The sequence below is a fragment of the Grammomys surdaster genome, unplaced genomic scaffold, assembly GCF_004785775.1.
Source record: "Grammomys surdaster isolate TR1022 unplaced genomic scaffold, NIH_TR_1.0 134, whole genome shotgun sequence".
In the NCBI taxonomy this organism is placed as follows: Eukaryota; Metazoa; Chordata; class Mammalia; order Rodentia; family Muridae; genus Grammomys; species Grammomys surdaster.
This window is the reverse complement of record NW_021604592.1, coordinates 2832638-2847346: the sequence shown is the minus strand read 5'-3', so window position 1 is coordinate 2847346 and position 14709 is coordinate 2832638. Positions and strand designations below refer to the sequence as shown.

Genomic DNA, 14709 nt, shown 5'->3' with positions numbered 1-14709 from the left:
GAGGGAAGGAAGGAAGGAAGGAAGGAAGGAAGGAAGGAAGGAAGGAAGGAAGGAAGGAAGGAAGGAGACAGACTCCTTTTTTCTACTATTCAGAACCTCCCATATTTAGAAACTATGCTCACAGGAAGCAGCTTTTGTGGAAAATATTTTATTGCAGGGTATCACACATAGCGGCAGATACAAAGTTCATCTTGATCAAAGCCCTTGCTAGGTCCTAGTGCAGCAAGAGAAGCGGGTTGAGGTGGAGGTCCTGCCACACTGGAGCGCCTCCTATTGGCTTTCATTGTTTTTCTCACTGTGGTCAGTATCCCTCAAGCTGTGCACTTTGCTCTGGTGCCTCTAACCACTGTTGTACTCTCATGAATGTGACACAAGCTCTGCTTCTTTGCCAGCATACTCCAAGGACTCTTTCGCCATAGTTAGCCACTGACACCACACTTATTTGAAGGATTCTCCCTATTGTTCTTGCGGAGGCTTGAAAGGATGCTGGTTTGAGTTTCTGTGTCACCACTGAATATAAAGAACTGTTCCATCCGGTTATGTAACATTGAGAGGCCACTGTTTCCTGAACCCGTTCTTACCTGTACCGACAGACAAAGGGTGTGCGGGAACTGAGCTGAGAACTGGCTGCTTTCCTGAACTGAAATTGTCCAAATGGCACTTCCTGATGAGTCATGGAGAGTGCACGGGGAGGGGACTCTTGTGTCATTACCAAGGTTACTGAAGTACTTTGCTATTGCAAAATAGCCTCAGTGGCATTGGCTTTATATAGAGTCAGATGTGTTACCTGCATGGTTCAAACTGAAGACCCCTAAAGAGGTTGGTTAGTGTACTTACACATTTTATATATATTCCCTTAATCTGAAATTTCTGTCACAAATACCTTTGAGAGATATGCACCTTCTCAACAAATGGTTTTTATTCCTCCGAGCCCTAGAGTTACAAATTAGCTAACTGACACATTAGCGGGCTTTGCCACCTGATCAATAATTAATCACATCTCCATCATCAGGGAAAGCACAAGTGTCTGCCAGATGAATGAAAAGTGGCATTTATCATGAGGCTTGAAAAGACGTTGTGTGTACAGCACTTGGAACTTAGAAGGTGCTAAACAATAGCCGTTCTCATAACTAGAAATAGAACCATCTAGAATAAGTGAATATCTAGTTACCTAGGCAGTCTAAAAAACTTGTTCCTGAAATCATACGTAGTTGTGAGGAACATGAGACACGTTACTGCCACATATGCCCCTGCAGTTTAAGCAGCTATTTCAAGAAGCCTGGGAGGTCTTTGTCACAGTATCTCTAATCCTCAAAAGTATTCACTATGAGATACACGTGAGTAGCATCATCAGCCTTGGGGAAGGAGGAGGAAACAAAACGACCCAATTAGCCCTAAGAGGCAGGTCTAATTTATACTCTCTTTTCTAGTTTTCCTAAGTATTTAGAAAAGCGAAAGTATTTCTATGCAGGCTACTAAATGGAGTCCATTCCTTATGAGAGGCACAACCCAGATCCTGCTGGAGAATGATTGAACCCAAATTCCTTTTTGTAACTTTTGGTACCAGATAGGCTTAAAGGAGTTGGTAGAGGGTGGGCTCTTTCCCTCCTGAATTCTTGCTGTTGGCCAGATCACTCAACAATGAGCTTTAGTCTTAGTTCCCTCACTATGAAATGGGTATGACAGTGACATTATCTTCTTCACTAATTGTTGTGAAACTCAGTTGGGAAAATGTAGGAATGTATTCAAACACATTTAACAAACAATCATCTTCGGGAAATCTTCCAGACATAGAGGGCACAAAAACTTAGAAGAGACAGCCCCCATCTCTGCCTCAGGCAGAGCAGGTTCACTCTTACTAATATGCCTTGTGATGGAGATGTACCAGAAACCCATTTAGACATACATTAGAGGGCATATAGAGGACAGGTCACCCAATAGTTTATTTTTAAATAGAGTGTCATATGAGTATGCATATGTAATTATACCTTAACTCATGCAAGAATATTTTTATCGTTCAATTTTTAACATGTCTTGTTTTTCCTTCCGTGTGGAGTTACTGATTGGAGGTCTGAGTTCTATTTTTTCATAAACTCTACCTAGAAGACACCATATATACTTCCCAATAATTACAGTTTTCTTAAAGTAGAATGGCTATTTAAAGATACTTAGAAAGCAGTTAAGCCTGTAAAGATGCATAGTGAATCTCGAGGTTTAAGGAGGACAGCAAAGAGGCTCTACCATTTAAGCTGGAGCATTGGCAGTTCAACAGGTCAAAGGGGAAAGCATGTGCTAAGGGTTGGCAGGGAGGAGGCTTTCAAGGCATAGGGAACTGTATGTGAAAAACCGGAGAGATGCCTCAGCAGTTAGGGATATGGTCTCCTACGCAGAGGAATTTGGTTCCAGCATCCACACTGGGTGACCTGTGACTCCAGATTCAGGTTCATCTGGTTCTCTGTCCCCCTGGGCACCCTCACATGTGCTCATAACCACAGACAATCACAGGTGCATATGTGTAAGTTTTAAATAATAAATCTTGTCTTAAAAATCAGAAAAGAACAAATTGTAGAAAATAAACTTTAGACATACTTGCCTAATGCATGCTTGGGAAAAGCGATTATTCAAATGCAGATTTCTTGAGACTTGGACACATGCTGTGCTTCCCACTGTGTCCAACCTCTGGCTGTGTCTTCTAAGTTTGGCTATGTTTTCTAAGTTTCCTAAGCTTCCCAAATACTCAGCTCATCTTTATGCTACCTGTTTAAGATTTCTCAGCAGGCTCGCCCACAGGCTCTACTCCCACATCAGCAAGGACAGAGATAGCCATGAATGAGCACACTTCTAGCACAGGCTTGAGACTGACTCTAGTAAGGACTGGCTGTGAAGGTGACATGCTCATTTACCACAGCCAAGCCAAGCCAAGCCAAGCCAAGCCAAAACAAAGGCAAGCCAAACCAAGCCAAACCAAGCCAAGCCAAGCCAAGCACAAGTGAGAGTTACCCTCAGCTACTCACCCTGCTAAAAACTGTGATTGCAAAAATGGTACTGCCTGGTACCTGTCTATGAAGATGGCTTTGTCTAGCATATCTTCCTTCAGGTACTGCTCCTTACCTTACAGTCTTATGCCTTTGTCATTCTCAAATGCCACCTACCCATCAACCACGTTCTTTGCCTTGATCCTGCCATCCTTAGTCTGACAGTCATATGCTCGCTTTTCCCTCTCAGGACATATTTCCTGAGGTTCTGTTCTAATGGGTCTTTCATTTTGCCTGGAGCATCTATCTGCACATGCAAGAACATTTATTTCGTGTTTCAAGTTCAGTCTTCCTACCCTCTACAAACAGCATCTCCCACACTACAGTCAGCAGTCTCACATTAGGTATTCAACTGAAGAAAGAACAGTGTGAAGATGAAGAAAATGTGGCTACAATTTTGGAACATGGTTCCAGAGATAACAGAATGCTTTGGGAAAATAAAGGATCTGAAGAGAGGAAGGGCTGGGGAGAGAGCTCAGGCAAGCACAGAGAACTTGAATTTGGTATATATGCAACTCGGGACACATGTTAAAAATAAGAAACTTCCTGTCCTGGCAGTGCATGCACTCTTACAATCCTCCTGCTTGGAAAGTCAAAACATGCAGATCTCTGGGGCTTGCTGACCATCCAGTTTCTCCTACTTGGCAAGTTTTCAGCCAACAAGAGATATGGTATTCAAAGAAAAGGTGGACGATGCTCCAGAAATGACATCTCATGTTCTCTTCTGGCAAAAAAAAAAAACACATGTGTAAATGCACACACATCAACATGAACATACACATGCAATTTTAGAGGAGCTGTCTGGACTTGTCTCCTACAGAGAGATTAGAGAGGCTAAAACAGAGAAACTTCGAGGAAAGATCATAGGACCTGGGATATTAAATATATACAGGGAGGACTTGTGTGCTTAATCTATGCATCATATACTGAAAGAAGGTTTTCAGGTGTTTTGTGAATTCACCTTTTGCTGGGGAAAAAGCTAAAAGGAGCATCATACACTTCATCTAATTTAATTTACATGCAGTTTAACATCCAAGCATTCTCTTCATCTAAACAGTTTTGCCACAGTAAGTACATCAAGATCAACAAAGGATTATAAACATTAGAATTTCATTAGGCAGCTCTGTGAAAATATAAGTTTGTTACTGTCTGGGCCATTATCCATGTGCCTTAATTTCATATAAAAATTAGTTGGTATGACACTGTCTTTCAAAGATCTCCTGGAGTACCCTTCCGGGTCTCCTGTGAGTGGCTCGACTTGCCTTTCAGGGATGTGTGTGCTCCATAGGTAAATGTGTTAAGAGCCATGATTAGGCTTGGCCTGCAGGTTTGGTGGCCCATCCTGAGGGCATCATTGGTCTAAAGGAAAAGGAAAGACAACCAAAAATGAACACACACTCAGGACTACAACAATGGCACCTGAGAACCTTTCTACCCATAAGAAAGAAAGATGATTAATCTCTTGGGATAATAAAGAAATAGGTAACATAATTAGGTCACTAGTTGGCTATTAATGAGCTTGAAGAACATTAGAGCTAGACTTCCCTCCTAATCAATAGCTCATAAAATCAAAGGTTGATCTGGGCTTGGTGGCATACACTTTTAATCTCAATTCTCTGGAGGCAGAGGCAGGGGAATTTCTATGAGCTCAAGGCCAGCCTTGTCTACATTGACAGTCCCAGGCTAGCCAGGTTACATAGTGAGAAAATAATAGATAAATGAATCCAAAGAAAAGGACTTCATAATTGTCAGGTTGAGTTGTTATCTCTTACTCTGGGAAGAGGCCTAGCATCCTGAACTTCTCCAAAAGTCATTGACTAACAGCTCCAGGTACTCAACGTTTCATACATCAACCTAGTGGAATGCCTTCTGATTTAAAAAAAAAATGCTTACCTCTTCCTCATTCTATAAGAAAATTAAATGGGCTTGTCAGTTACCTGGACAGGACAAAAGACTTCCCTTTGAGAAAGCTGACAGTTCCAGAGACTTTAGAAAAGGTACAAAAGCTAGCTAAAACACAAATTGACACAATGGTTTTTGCAGTCTCTGTCCGCTGTCACTTCTTGAGTGTGGCCCACTTTGCTCTCTAATGAGCTCTCTCTGTGTTCTATACTGCGAATCTGATCTGAATTCTGTTCAAGGAGATCACAAGGAGTACAAGCTCAGAGGAGCCCAGAGCAAAAGCCTGGTGACAGAGTCACCCTTAATTGAAAGTTCAAATAGCCCACATTTCAACTACCAAAATAATAAAAAAAAAATGCATTTAGACAATCATCAATGAAAACATACTGTTATGTTGTTCTTCTTACAGAATCATCGCTGGTAGAAAACGCAGTTTTGCTATCATACAAGAAGGCTCACACACATGGTGTGTGTGTGTGTGTGTGTGTGTGTGTGTGTGTGTGTGTGTGTGTGTGAGAGAGAGAGAGAGAGAGAGAGAGAGAGAGAGAGAGAGAGAGAGAGTTTATGTGTCTGTGCTTGTGTGTATCTGTGTGAGTTTGTTGTGTCTGTGTCTGTGTATGTGACTGTGTGTGTATGTTGGTGTCTGTGTATATGTCGGTGTCTGTGTGTATGTGTCCCTGTGTGTGTGTCTCTGTGTGTGTTTGTTCATGCACACAGTGCCTGTGAGCTTGCTGCAGTGTCTGTGTGCAGATTTTATCTTGTCAGGGGATGAAACCACAGAACAACAAATAGAATGGATTGACTCTCAGGTTAGACCAGCACAGAAGAAAATCATTGGTGTCAACATTTGCCCCTGGCCTCAGGCAGATTTGCAGCTTGTCCCTAAGAAGCTGAAGTGGGAAAGATGAGAAGAGAGAGGGGGGAATTATTTTCCTCACTTCCTCAGTGTGCTGACCTCACCCTTCCCTTGAATGGCTGAGTCTGTGGTTATGCCAGCATTCACGATTTCCTTCCATCTGGGTTACACAGGGAACCACAGCGATTTTCCATAGACTTAGGCCCCAGCTGAGTGTTCCAGTCTCACAACCATTCCCGATAATCCTGTTAGTAAAAACAGGACCTTAGACTAGGCATAAGGACAAACACACTTCCTTAGTCTCTCTTGTCTTTCATGGCCACACCAAGGTCAGGAAGAATATGTATTATCATCCTTTCATTTGCTCTCTGTATGATTTGCTGCCGAATGCCTTGAGCTCTGGTAACAATGACATTTGACATTCTAGACTTATTCCATTTGATTGGAAGTAGGCCTATATTTTTAGATAAATATCTGAACACTAATTGGAAACAAAACCAACACCCTTCTAAAACCTGGAACATACTGGAGTGATTAAATTAAAACCAAGGACAATTAGTTGAGATTCCTTCTTGATTCAATTTAAATCTTCCACATGAGGAATGTTGCTTGTGAATATTCTAAGACTCACGTTAATGCACATTTTATCAATTTTCTTTTTAATTTCACCTTTTTACAGATAGTAAAATTGAAAGTGTCCTGCTCAGATTTCAAGGGGGCATTAGCTCTCCCCTCGCATCTTCTCTCTGGTCGTATGATTGTGGTCCATTGTGCCTCAGGACAACAGTTTCTTTGCAGCTCTGAATCTTAGACACTAAAGACAGCCTCTCTTCAATGGAGTTACTACATCGGAAAAAAAATTTCAGTGCCTCATAGAAGGGACAATCTAATCCTCTTTGCTGGTACATCTGCTGTGGCAGTTTTGCTCTGCAAATCAAAAGGCATCTCATTAATTGAAGTTCCCTTTCCTTTCATATTTATTCAGTTTGTGAAATGTGAACAGTATTCAGCAAAACGGAAAAAAAAAGTTTCAGGCCACTTTATTCACAAATTTCCACCCAAAGGGTGTGCACTCGGATTTGTTGTCTGATTTCCGTTTACTGTCCCCCCCCCCATTCTATCCGATGGAAGGAACCCTTCTCTGGCAGAGTGCAATACATTCAGAAGGCTTTACAAAACAAAGCTTTGAGCTCTGAGTCAGCAACAAACTCATCTTTGTTCGTGTGCTTCTATTAAGGAAAGAAGGCCAATTTTATGCAGGTTTCTATGGTTGGCTTCACAAAGGCATCTCTCTGTGTGCGAGCTCTCTGGCAGGGACAGCCGACTCTGAGATCATCGCTTTCAGTAATCAGCAGCTGCAATGAAGATCAGAGACAGAAAATCATAAACTGGTTTATAGAGTGATTTTTCCTGGGGAGACTGAAATATAAATTCATTCAAGGGTTAGCAGTCAATAAAGGCGGCCTGTTGGTTGCATGCATGCGCAGAGCTCAAAGACTCCCCTGCATTTTCCTGCAGCACCAAACCTACTTTGATTGGATATTCACAGCATTTGTCTTGAAGAGGAAGTGAAACTCATTTGCATTTCCCTGGGTTTCCCTGGAAATTCGAAGGAATTCCTCTCCATTTAATGGTGTTTAGTGTGTTCGGGATTATGTTAAATTATAATATCACAGTGTGTCTCCAGTCTGTGAACATTTGTTGAACAATATAGTGCAGGTTCCGTAAGATTCTCAATTGGACCACCTGGAGGTGGTTTAAGACTTCAGAGACATATGATATAGTTTTGGAAGAAATAAAATACTTCCAAGCAGTCCTGAGGCAAACATTTAAAAACCAACAACATAAAAACATGCCCATCTGTCATGAGACTTTAGGACAGTGGTTCTCAACCTATGGGTTGAAGAATGTTTTCACAGGGGTGGCCATCAAAAAACAGAGATATTTACATTGTGATTCATAACAGTAGCAAAACTACAGTTATAAAGTAGCAATGAAAGTAATTTTATGGCTGGGGGTGGGGGGTCACCACGATATGAGGAACTGTGTTAAAGGGTCTCAGTATCAGAAGGGTTGAGAACCACTGCTTTAGGAAAGAGTAATCTGTGCTCAAGTTTTTTCAAGAATATTTCAAGAGGTTTCTGTATGTTCTGAATTTTAAAATTTCATATAAATTAAGACTTGATAGTAAGTTGTCCTTACAGTTGAAGGACATCTCAAAATCTGAAATTGCCAAGAAGGGGCATTTCTTTTATCCTTTCTACCTTCAATAGACTTTTGCTCCAAAGATCATACTTGGGAGAAATTCTGACCATGGCTGAGAGTCATTGCAGAGCAGTCTTTGAAGGGATCAAAAACTCAGGCTCCCCAGAACGGCAATGTATTCTGAAAAAAAAAATAAAAGGAACATATTTGGTTTTCTGGGGATATAAAATATTTATGATCAGAAGTTATCTGAAAGTACATATTCATAAATCAATTACAATGTCAAATAAAAAGAATGCTTTACTAACTTTTTGTAAATAGGAAACCTTTGGAGCCTTCACTTGTAAAAGAACAGTGTATGATTCTCCTTTCAGAATCCCATAGCATAAAGTCAGAGCTGAAAGGCACTTAGAAGTTGCTTTTGCTAGACAGCCTTGACTCCTCATTTGGGTCTACAAAGTCATCAAAAGCAGAATGAAATTGGCCATCTCTGTCTTAATTTTCTTTAAGTGTTTCTCCTTTACTTTGGCTTAAAGCACAGAGAGGTAAGTCATCGTCCTTAACTTTTCCTCTTGAGCCATCTTGAATTCCTAGAAGAACAAAGCTCTGTAATACAGAGCATCCTCCAAACGAGACTATCCAGATATGTAAGGGTGTAAGAATCAGATTGAACTCAAGGGATGAAAAATAATAAGAACTTCAGTACACATTGCTGACCTGGAACTGAGCCATTGACTTCACCACCTACTATGCCTATGCCTAAGTTTGTATATCTCTTGTCCCAATTTTACCTCTACTTAAGTCTACAACTCTTGTCAGCAACCGGACAATCGTTTGTGGTTTCTAGGTCTCTGGATAGAGGTCAGACTAAATAAAGTCCTACTCAGCTTTGCCTCCTTACTTATCTCTTTCATGCCATACTTCGGCTAAGCCTAGCTGGCTGGGGATGCTGGAGCTCTGGTTTTTACCTCCATAACTCCATGTGTAGAACAGTGATGGAATTAAGGTAAGATGTGAGAAGCCTACGCTGCTCAAGTATGTGAAAATGTATCCTAAGCTACCATACCACCCTTCACACTCCCTTTCATTGTTATCAACCGCAGATTCGGTGGGGGGGGGGGCGCCCGGGGGGGGGGGAGTGGGGAGAAGCCAGTTTTTCATTATGTTGTACTTTCTATTATAGACTAAGATCTGATAGCAAAGACTGTTCATTCTTGTTTTTGTTGCTTTAGGCAAAATATACTTACAAGTGCCAGGTAGAGTGTAAACAAGATAAGTGTGAGTGCCCACTTTTCTGGAACCCAGAGCTAGAGGGGGGAAGCAAAGCAATGTGTTGTGTGCTTCCAGTCATGTGATGATCTTCTCCCTTTCTCAAGGGGAAAAATGTACATTCAGAACTGAAGCACACAGAGGAGAAATTGCTTATATTCCGAAAGATGGATGAGATCGGTTTATCCTGAAACTTGCCTGGCTTAGGGAAGTCATCTTCACAGGCGATTAGCTTGATACTCTGTTGGAAATGTTTTGCATTTACCCTGACTGCACTTTGGGATAATAATTCATAATGAGTGAGGATGATCCACTGAATTTTTGCCCAGGATTTCTGTGCAACTGTTTCTGTTTGTCAGTGACTGATGAGTCACGGTTCACATGAGAGCTGGTCAGTCTGCCAACTGTTGTAAGAAAACAAGAACGAGTTTGACTTTGGAATCCTTGTCACAAGTCTGAACTTCTCTGAGTTGGAAAAAAAACCCTGAAGACACATACCTCAATACTGGATATACCACAGCACATTAAGAATCTCTTTGCATTCTCCATACAAGCTGAGACTTGGCTAAAGGGTGTTTCTGAGATATATATATACATATATATATACATATATATATGTATGTATATGTATATGTATATGTATATGTATATGTATATGTATATGTATATGTATATATATATGATGGCTGAACTAAAGAGAAAGATGGTGACAGAAAAACTGATAAAAATCAATACATGTCAAAATTTATGAGAATTTAGAAACAAAGACTCTAGCTTTATTCTTCCATCATTGGCTGTGTGTCGGTCTCTGCTGCAGCTCACACTCTAGGTTTGGCCTTCTATCATTGGCTGTCAGCCTCTGCTGCAGCTCATTCATTCTCCTTCCATTTCTAGCTGTAAGCTTTAACTCGAGAGATTGTACATATGCACTGTCTTCTTAGATAACTACAAACCTGCCGGCAAACAGCTGTTCCTGGGTGTGCGTGTCTACAACTAATCCTGTCTCTAAAAGTATGAATCAAATGGCAAAAGGGAAGAAAACCCTACCAGGAGCTTTCCAGACAGTGAGCAGTAGATTTTAGGCTTCTTCATCACATACTCCATAAAGAAGTCTCCATTTTGCATATTACCTTATAGACTTCTAATTCAGTATTTATCATGTTGCGGGTGGGAGATGGTAATGGAGGTCAAGAGAGAAGTCAACTCATGACCTTCTACAGCACACGCTTCCAAGCTCAGCCCGTGTTGTATGCGCTTACGATACAAACTTTAGCAAGCATTTGGCTTTTAATGTAGCACAGATGAAAAGGTATCAAAATGTTTTGATTTTCAGATCTTACCATGGCTTCAAGGTGATGGAGTCACCTGAAAACAAACAAGATTTGAAGGAGGACACCTAGAAAACAGCTGGATGGTGGCAGACAAGAGTCCATTGTCCCTGTGGGTCCCTGTGGGTCCCTGTGGGTCCCTGTGAACAGCATCAGTTAACAAGGAATACAGTGCTCTCACATTCTTCAAAGCCCTTGGAGACACTAAGAGACAGATTTGTCTGTGGGAGCAAGCCAAAGTGAGAAACAAAGCTCTCACTCTCACACATCTTACTACCTATGCCAAAATGGGGCTTTATCATCTATCTCTCTTGGCTAGTAGAATTTTAATACTCCAGTTGTTTTTATCAATATAACGTTCAGAAAATGCTTCTCCAGAAAGACTAAAATTGTAGATAACTTTGTTTGCTCCACAAACATCCTGGAGAAAGATAAATGTTAGATTGCATAACATAATCTAGAGTACCTTTCCTTGCTATGTCCAGTAACTCAGTGTTATAATAACAGTCCATCCACAATCTCAAAAGATTCTTTAAATCTCACAATTCTCCCCTCTTTTCCATCATACTGAAAAGTTACTAAAAACTTCCCAGGTCCTGTTCCCCTTCTTCTCATAGTGTGGTTTAAGGATGGTTTGTTTAATTGTCCATGTGTTAGAGACTCAGTCTATAAAGTGGTGGTGATGGTGTAGAGGTGTTTGAATCTCTAAGACTGGATTCCAAAAGCAGCATTTGCAAAGCATACCCTTGGGAGGCTATTGATCACTTTGGCTTCTTGTTGGCAATATGATCATTTCTCACCGTCAAAAGAATCATCACCAAGTCAATCTTAATTCAATGCATGGAATCTCTTAAAACATGACCTAATAACCATGTTGTTTTTTTTTTTAAAAAAAGGGATAGATTGCCTCTGAAAATTTGTTATAGCAATAATAACAACAAAATTTCATAAGAAAAAAACCCCAGCTTTGTCTTATCCCTGTTATTTTAGTGATATTTATGGAGAACTGACCTTTGACAATCTGAGAAATTCAATGGGATCCAACCAAAGCCATTCCACATTGCAATCTAAGACTTCCCAAAAGAAATACTAATAAAATATAATAAAATAATAAAATAAAATAATATTAATGTAATGTACCTGAAAGGCCTTTAAAACTTTTCATGTGTCTTACATGAGGACCTTCTATTTCTTAGGTTTTCTTTTCCTTTATGATCCACATGTTTTACTTTGTTTCATCTTATGAAAACAAGAAGAGCACTTCTGGATCCACTTGATTACCTAATTAGGTCTGAAATGTTGTGTTCTTGCTAGAAATCCACCTTGTTCTATAACATTGTGTTTGTCCCTGTCTGGTATTTTATTGCCATATATCTCTGTCTGTCCTCTTCAGCTATTGGCTGTTGGCGTCTTTATTTACCAATCATAACCCCAGTTGGGCAGGTTTCCAGAAACTATGTGCAAACCCTCTCATTCAAGGATTTTTTGGGGGGAAACATAATTTCCATTCTTACTATAAGCAGTTACACATGAAAAGTAGAGATCTGCCAATATAGCTATTTTAGGGGCACTCATGCCCCTTTTGGTAAAACCCTCAAGCCATGCTCCATAAATAAACCTAGAAAACTCACTGGCTCATCATGGTAAACTTTAGTAGAATTGTACTGTATTAGTCGGGATTTCTATTGTTACCATAAAACAATGTCCAAAAGCAACTTAGGGAGGTGGAAGGGGGTTTATTTAAACATACATCTCAGGTTCAAGCCAACATTGAAAGAAGTCAGGACAGGAACTGAAGACAGGAACCTGAAAGCAGGAACTAAAACAGAAGCCATGGAGGAATTCTGTTTACTGGATTTTCTGGATTACTCATATTTTCATGGCTTGTTCAGCCTGCTTTTTTAAATAATCAAAGACTTGTCAAGGACCAGCCTCAGTTTAGAGTGGGGGTCTGAGGAAGGGGTGTTCAAGAGTGGTGAAAATAATGATTCAAAACAAAGTCAAATCATGGCTACAAGCTATCAACCTGTGTTCTGCTTGAGACAGCTTTCTCTGGAGATCTCCAGGCAGCTCATCCAGATAGCACAGCTCTCACAGACCAAAGTCAAGTCTTTTATTTACATATCAATTCAATCATTTACTCGAAGTTTCCTTTTGATTTTCTTTGAATTATTCCATGACTCCAGACCCTGGATTCTTAGAAAGAGACACAGCAAGCACATTTTTTAAATATTGAAAATGAATTCAGAGATCTGCCTGCCTTCGTAAGTACAGACAATAAACTTAGCTTGGTGGGATCTTGCCCTGTGATCACCACTCCCCAAATCCCTTTGTCTCCTTCCTTAATATCCCTCTAACAAGCTGATTCATAGTGTAGCTGCCTTTGTTCTTTTAGGTCTGTGAAGCCCCTCATATAATTCATATTACATCCTTATATTTTCATAGTTGAGAAATTATATATTTTTGAACTCATGTTTTTAGAGTTCTTTCTACAGCCTTAAGGGTTGTCCTGAAGGTCACAGCATTTAGCATTTTTGGTAAGGACATAGACACAGTCTCACCTTATGAATTCATGCTGTCTATGATTATCATGGAGTCATTAACCTTGGCAAAGAAGCTATACCCTGATAATCATGGCAGGGAGAATATTCCCAGGAGGAAGAACATGAAGTAAAATATATACTTTTTTATGAACAAACAAGCCTCATGCTTAGAAACTGTCACCACTCATGGAGGCCCATTCCCTGCTGGCTCTGTTCCAATGGTGGGACCATGTCACACTGTCCCTTCCATAACCAGGCAAAGACTAGGAAAATACCACCCTCCGAGGGTTGGCACCATTCAGAGTATGCTGGGTCCTCCCACGTCAATTATTAATCAGGAAAATGTTCCACAGAATTGCCTGTAGACCAATCTTATGGAAACTTTTTCTCAGTTGAGGTTCTTTCTTTCCAAAAAGACTCTAGCATTTGTCATGTTGACATAAAACTAACCCACATATATACTTTGATGGTGGGATGTCATAATGAGGATGTAATTACTGTTTATATCTCCTCAGGGGATATAACATTTCTTAGGAATTCTCATAACATCCTACTTCCTATATTAAAACAATAAAAACAAAAACAGAAAACAACACTTGTAATAATTTGGACATCAATGATTCTGAAATTCCCTATCACTTTGTACTTAGAATAAGGAATTCCTGCCTTGGCTGCAATAATAGGTATGAATCTCTTGTTAAGGATAGATTTTAAAGAAATATATAGAAATTAAAAGCTAGAAGAAGACTAGAATTCATATGGTATGCATTTAGAGAGTAAATTCATAGAGCTTCCAAATAAACAGTAATTTTTTTTGGTCTTAGTTTTATTTCAAGACATTCCATATTATAAATGTTGTTGCCTGGTGTTGAAACAATTTTACCAAATGCCACCAAAACATTATAAAAAAAATTTGTCAAGCACTTGTGGTTAGATTAATCAAATACATACCATTGACTAAATCCCAGTGATTGATAATGAATCAGCAACAGAAGCTTATTCGTCAGAATCTGATCTGGCACTCAGGGTCTGCTTTGGCCCACCATTTCTTTCTTTTAGAAGTTCACCAGAGTTTGAAGAAGCATTGAAAACAGGAATCTTTCTGTTTGTGTATAGTACCTAGATTCATGAAAAAACTAAAAAAAAAAAATGTCACAAAAATTCATCAGATTAGGCAGGTGCATTCACAACAGAGCTCCTTTACCTATGATATTACCCTCTAAAGAATGCCTGTACTTCTCTCTGGGAGGAACTGTGAGGCTAGGCATATATTCCTATAATATTCTTTTAATCTTTTGTTTGACTAAACAGTTTGAGGAAGACTAAAATTCCACAATATTGCCAATTTAGATATCAACAATTTTCTCTGTGGTGCTGAGGTATTTGATCTAGATTTGGTAATTTATACACTATCTGATTTGAGTTCCCCTTTCTGAGAAGTATAATACATTTCTAATCATAATACTTCTCTTGCATTTTCTGAGTAATAGCATTCAGATGTGTGAACTTTTTTAACATAATTTTATTTTTGGCACTTTTACATACACATATATCACATACATATTTATATA

General features: G+C 39.7%; 1 pseudogene; it reads right to left on the bottom strand.

Moving 5' to 3' along the window:
* Nucleotides 1–419: 419 nt before the first annotated feature.
* Nucleotides 420–14709, bottom strand: part of LOC114617072 — a 111268-nt pseudogene continuing 96978 nt past the window's right edge.